Here is a 6,939-nt window from a genome sequence, read left to right as displayed (position 1 = left end):
AACTACGCAACTTTATCTAGGTTTAGATTTGTAAAGCAAAAGTTCTTCTGTTAAGTACTGAAAGCCTGTGGTGAGATTTTGACAAACTTGGGACAAATGCTTCAGAAATAATGATCTTTTTGGGGGGATTTTGCCCCAAATAAACAAGAATGTCTCTGTGAATTTGCTGGAGAGCTATTTGATTTGGGATTATACATAATATTCAATCTTAGAGATACTACATGTATGAAGTGGCCTTTTCATACCATGAACTTATTAAGATAATGTATCTACATACAGCACCTGTTTCCTCATTGAACTAAACATAATTAGTTGGATGTGCCTGTCATACTGTATGCAACCATGACTTGTCTAATTTAGAGCAGAAGTTTCCATCTTATTGCCTGCTGTTGTTCGCACTTGCACAGGCCAAGGTGGTTACTTGGAGTTTACCAGTTGACTTTAATACAAGGCTTCCTGCATTTTCAGTACTTGTTTTAGGTATCAATGTAGCTCTAACAGCCCCAGTATTTTGTGGGTAAAGAAAGCTCTCTGTCAGAATTACTTCTGGTGTCCCATGGAGAATGACTACTTGCCAGACCAAGCATAGATCAAATTTAGTAAATTATTCATAAAGGAACAAACTTGCCCTTCCATCCCCAATAAATAGTCGCTTACCTTGTTAGCTGGGATGGTAAGCGAAGAGCACTGGATACCTGCTTTTACCTTTCAGACTTAGTATCATAGGACACAAGGGAAGGAGCAGTCCCTGCATTCTTCAGCTGTCATATCAGCTTTTCTTGCAGTACAGAGTCAAAGGCAGCATCCAAATCATTCATACTGAGGTCCATCTGTGTGGCATAGAAAAGTAACTTTAATAAGAAGGGTACTGAGGAAACAGAGTATGCTGTTAACCAAATCCTAGTCTTTTAAAGTAAAGGGAGACCTCATTGCAGCCTTTCAGTATATAAAGGGAGCTTATCAGAAAGACAGAAAGACACTTTTTACCATGGTGTGTAATGACAAGTGTTAACCATTTTAAACTGAAAGAGGGTAGATTTAGATTGGGTAAAAGGAAGAAATATTTTATCATGAGGGTGGTGAGACACTGGATCAGGTTGCCCAGAAAAGCTGTGGATGCCCCCTCCCTCCTAGCATTCAAGATCAGGTTGGATGGGGCTTGGATCTAGTGAAAGATGTCACTGCCTATGGAAGTGGAGTTGGACTAGATTATTTTTAAAAGGTCCCTTTGAATCCAAACCATTCCATGGTTCTTTTCATTTTCATTTGTAGCATGGGAGGTCTCTCATTTATTTTGTTACAGAATGTAGTAAAGGATGCTTTAGTAAATTCATGAGGAAGGTCTGAAGGCAGTAGAGTTACAGGCTTTGATTTTTTTTTTAATTGTTTTCTGTATTTATCTGCACATCTCCACAGGCTAGAGAGGCATGTTTATTTTACATCTGCCTCTACATACCATGCCTGGATCTGGATTTTGCTAATGATTTGTCTATCTTGGAAAGTCATGTGTGTTCAGCCTTGGTCAGAGTTTGTCAAGTTGCTTCACTCTGGAGAGATGCAAAGGAGACCCAGATGGCCTGGTCTATCCCTCAGCTTCCTGTGACAGGCTGGGTTTCTGCTGAGCTGTTGCCCTTATTTACAGATCATCTACATGCATTAATTACTACTTTCATCCTCCCTGGAAATCTCCTAGGGATGTCATCTCTCCTAGGAGCAGGCAGTTCCTGGTAGTTTCAGACTGGATGGGTGGCTGCCTGGCTGGTTCTGCTAACATGCTGATACTAGGGCCATCATGATGTTGCTGCCCCTAGTCTTAAGACAAACTACAGAATTACAAGATGAAACTTGTGGTTGCTAGAGTCTTTACTAACCTTGGCTTGCATCAGAGAAGGAGGATCTGGAACTGAAACAAGGGCAGCAGTAGTATTGCAAATTGTAGAGTAGTTAGTATTGGGAGTTGAAATGGAGGCTAAGCCACTGCTTCTTCACAGCTGGTCTAATTCTTCTAAAAAGTGTTGTGCAAGATAATGAAGCAGATTTAGAGATTATTAGACCCAGGACTGAGACTAAACAAAACAAAAGACCACAAATGTAATTTGTGAGCAACTGGCCTTGAACTGGGAGCACAGGACCTAATATTTTATCCAGAAATGGAAACTGTCATGACTAGAATTAAATAGTATTTGCAGCCCAGACTGAATCCAAGTGTAAGGGAATCCCTGGCTATTCCTACAGAAAGACACATCCCAAAGTTACCAAAACCATGTAAGATGAACCTGTTTTTTATAACACATAAGTACTCACAGTTCCAATGAATGCTGTAAACATTTAATCCTACAGGGAATCATCCCTATGGGGCTCCTGTGGAAATGCCTCTAGACTGTGGAGAAATTAATATAGTACTAAAAACTCTGCCAACAATAAAAGCATAGTAATGCTCTAATATTAGTCTGATAGATTTCACTTGAAGGTTATTAGTTTGTTTACTAGTCACAATTTAAATCCAGCCCTGAATTTTTTATATTTTTTTTTTCAGTAAACTTTATGAAACAGTTTGGTTGGAAAGAAGTAAATACGTTTCATCTTCCTTACAGGCTGTGAACTTAGTCCACAGCATATAGTGAAAAATGCAAATACTGTATTTGAGCTGCAGAATTATTTATTTAAGACTTATCATATAATAAATTATTTTCATATTGTACAAGTATGTGTTTAAATCTGTTGATTATCTAATTATCCTACAAAGTTTCTAAAAATGAAGTTTCCTGTTTACTATTACATTTCAAAGTTCTAGTAGTTGTGGGGTTTATTTTGACACACTAACAAGAAGCAAACCTGATCTCCTTGTTTAACAGTCACTGGGAATAGCAACTCTTAATATTAATTACATTAAATTAACATTTATCAGCTAAGCACCAATATAAGTCTTCACTAGATTAGGGACTTCTAGGATTCCATGACTGGGGGCACCTAGATGCCATACGTAAGTAAAATCTAAAAAGTAATTGTAAATAAAAATAATTACCAACAAAACTGTTTTCTGCCCATAAATACAGAAGTAATCAAAAGTAATTAAACTGAGCTGCATTGCTTTCCTTCACAATATTTATTTGCACTATGTAAGCAGGCAGATTCATCAAGGATAGCAGTTCTGCTCAGCTTCCAAGTGGAAGCCTACATTTCTCTTTTGTAGCAATTGCCAGGTACCTGAAATGAGGTCATGCACCATCAGAACACTGCATAATGGGGATGAGCCTATTCAACTGTCCAATCATATCCCGATATCCACCTAAATAAAATGTGATATAAATGATAGCATAGCAACAGCAGCTTCCAAACAAAAGGAAAAGCTTAAAATACCCACACAATCACTGGTAAGTCATTTTGAAATGTATTTATGGGAATAAAGGGGGAGGAAGGATTAATCATGACATCTGAAATGCACAAAAACACAGAAGCAGCAGGCAGGATCTGTAACTGTAGCTCAACTATTGACTCTTTAATCATGATCTGTGATAACAGAAATCCTCTTTTCTTTGAAGATAATTACTTACTAATGTCGCTGGCATGCACTCCTATAGCATACGAAATAAGCAAACGTGCTATAATAGTTATCATTCAAATTTTGTTTATGGAATGTCTGGAACTACATATAAATAGCATGTGGAGATACAATGTCATTGGTTAAGAATGTTGTACTTCATCTAGAGCTCACTTAAGTCAAAGGACTGCAAAACAATATCATGTCCGTAACAAGGTACTGAAGAGATTTACAGGAAACGTATCACAAATAAAGACTTAGACTGTTTTATATAATAGCAATAGAAATTCATAATCATGAGTAATACAGAGGGAAATGCACAGAGGCTGCAACTGAAGCACAATGTAGGTGCCTGCATTCAAATTCATAATCCAAAATGTTACTGCTGCCCAACTGTGGGGCAACTTGAACTCAGAAACCATCTTCTGGGGGAAACTTAAAACTTCCCATCTGCCTTGTACTGCTTCAAAGGGTGAATTCACAGTCACAGCAGCCCCAGGTCCTGCCCTCACCCATGGCCAAGCACCTTCAGCCTAAATTTGTACTGGTCTACAATCTCATCCCAGCTAGAGTCCAGTGAGTAGATGCTTCTTCTCCTTCCCCTACAATAGAGGCTTCAATGCCTATGTGTTCTCATAGCACTCCTCATACAAGCTTGTATGTTCAGGTTCTGTACAAAAGGCAGTGGTGGGGTTTTCTTGGCATTTTTTTAGTGTGACTGGGCAAACAGGTAATGGTTAAACTGGTATTCTTTTATAGTTCATGTTTGCAGGATGTGGAAAGCCCAGGCTGACTTTCCTCCTCAGTGTGATGGTAGTTTGTTTTAGTTAATAGGCTACTGTAAACAAAAACTAACTTGTGAGAGAAAAATTAACAGATAGAAAATCTTTTAGAAAATCAAACCTTATTAGGAAGTCTGGTGCTTGGAGCTTTCACCTGAATACAGGGATTCCAGTCCCTGGTACCCATGGAAGTGTTTACTTTTTGGGGACTGGACCATATGACCCTGGTTCTGGTTTTCTTCTTGTTTTCACAAATTTATTTTTTTTTGCCCTGCTACGTAAGTAACAGTTTCATCAAGAAGCAGAAATAAAGAATACTGTCTGATGTAGCCTGGAGACCAATAATTAGGAAACTTTCATGAGTGGCTGGCTGAATGCTCTCAGGCCAAGTAGAAAACAAACTGGTCTTCCTGCATTCTGGATAAACAGACATAAAAGACCATGTGACCTTTTTGTTCTTGAGAGAAAGCATTTAAATACCTATCTTCAGGAGAATTTGAATGTTGAATCATGAGAACAGGAGACCACACCTTGCAGACCTGACAAGTGCTACAACCAGAAAGAGAAGGTGATTACAGACAATCCCATCTTCTACAGTTCCGTATCACCTTACGTAGCTCATGAGCTACCTAATATTTAAATGCTCTTCTACTAGAAATGCAAACCATAAAGAGGAGTTGCAGCTTGCCCACATGGCTATCCAGAAGCACTCTTTTGTCCTTTGAGAGTTGTTTTTCCCCTTTTTTCCTTGTTATCACCAAAGTATGTTCATATCTAAATGCTTGTTGTTTAATCTTATAACAGCTTTAAGTTCTCTCTTGTGTATTGTTTCTAAACCCTCTCTGCAAACAATTTGACTTCTGTGGCAGCAGTGTTTTAAGTCTCTGTTACCAGCACTGAAATTAATGGTCACTTAGATGTACAATGCTGAACATGCTGGAGTCTGCTCCAGATGCTTACCATGACCTGTGTGTTTCTCCACTCTATCTCATTAGTATTGTGTTGTTCTTATTATGACATTTTAATCTGTTGTTGAGCTAGTGAGAGACAGCAGAATACTGCCTTCTAAAACCATTGACAGGTCTTTTATTACTTGGGTTTTGAAGTGAGATTTAATAAAAAAGCAAAATATTCTAAAATAAAATAATCAGAAAACATTGCAAATGTTATATTAAAATTTCCGTCCTTTTTGAGGCACTCAGATATTATATTTTCACTACACCTTACCAACAAGCATTATAGAAATTTGCAGGATTAAACAGTTTAGTGACTCTTCCTGAATAGTTTTTCAAGGTGTTTGCCAAATATAAATACTTCAGGTTAGTTTTGTCTCCTATTAACTGTAAGGAAGTATGTTTACCTGAATGAAAAAGGGGACTTTTAAAAAAATTAGAGCAAATGTAACTATTAAACCAATATTAAGCGTAGTTCTTATCCAAGAAGTTTCACTTGCTTGTAAAATATTGTATCAGAACATGATTAGTTTTACAAAAACCTCTGCTAGGCAAAGATGTAATAGATGAGCCAGAGATAGCAGGAAAAATGAGAAGGCCCCAAGAATGAGTTCAAGCACAGTCTGATTTCTTTCCCAGCTATCAAAGAGAAGAAGCAAGGAAGGATTTGTATTTGTGATGCTCTAGTATTACCTCTGTTGTTTTTCAAGGATTTTCCAAGCAGCAAAAAATAGTTTTGTAGGATCCTTATCTGCTTCATTATCACCCTCTGAAAGGCAGCAGTGAAGCAGTAAAAAAAAAAACAAACCCAAACCCCAAAAAATATTCCCAAGATTATTGGTTGGTAATTCGGGAATTTGTAAGCCCTTGGCTGAAGTGCTGGAGCCATCAGGATGGAGATTGCAGTTCACCATCTTCCACATTATGATTACCAAAGGCATGTGATGCTCCAGTAGGAGGCTTGAAATTACCAAAGGACACACTTGTCTCAGATACTGAGACACCTGTTGGCAGGTGATAACACTGGAGTAAGAGTGTTGTCCTTAGCTGTGATGGTTTAAAGGCAGGCATGATTTGCAGAGAAATGGCCTTCCTGTTCCCAAAGAATGTAAAGGATGGCAAGAGGCACTTGTACCTATTCCAGTGTCTGAAGGAGCAGCAGCAAACCGTGGACTGAGCACACACTGGGAGCAAGTGGGTTATGCTGCTTTCACACTTTGACTCACATACCAATGAACCTATAAAAGGACACCTAGCAAGCAAAAGGCATGTAGGTAGAACCACCTTACACTTCGTAGGCAGGTGATGTGCTAACAGACCAAATGTGACTTGTTTTTCATAATCTGGGTCAACATTGTGCCTGTATGTGACAGTTCACTTGACGGTTTCCCTCATAGTGCATGTGCAGCAGCAGCAGAGCACATTTACTTGAGAAAACTCAGATTCTACAAATGTGCACAGGCTTAAAAGTAAGTAAATCAGTGGACTTACTGCCAAGAAGACCTGAAATTAATTGAGTGCAAAAGTGGTTTGCAGAATGGGAATGTAGGCTGCCAGACTGCCTGGAAAGAGGACTTGCTGAGGAGTATAATTAAGTTTCTGGATCTATTAATTCCTTATCCTCTCTGGCAACCGGAAGACCAACTACCGCCAACTCTTCGCG

At 38.6% G+C, this 6,939-nt stretch overlaps 1 protein-coding gene across 1 annotated transcript in view; it reads left to right on the top strand.

Annotated features, from left to right (window-relative positions):
- The first annotated feature begins 42 nt into the window (after positions 1-42).
- Positions 43-6,939, top strand: part of TBC1D1 (TBC1 domain family member 1) — a 109,880-nt gene continuing 102,983 nt past the window's right edge. Inside the window, exon 1 of the mRNA XM_051616365.1 lies at positions 43-3,374. The gene's annotated coding sequence lies outside the window, so the exon portion shown is untranslated. The remainder of the gene's footprint in view (positions 3,375-6,939) is intronic.

Source organism: Apus apus, chromosome 4, assembly GCF_020740795.1.
Source record: "Apus apus isolate bApuApu2 chromosome 4, bApuApu2.pri.cur, whole genome shotgun sequence".
Taxonomy (NCBI): domain Eukaryota; kingdom Metazoa; phylum Chordata; class Aves; order Apodiformes; family Apodidae; genus Apus; species Apus apus.
The sequence above is the reverse complement of the archived record's forward strand: the minus strand, read 5'-3'. Positions and strand labels throughout refer to the sequence as shown.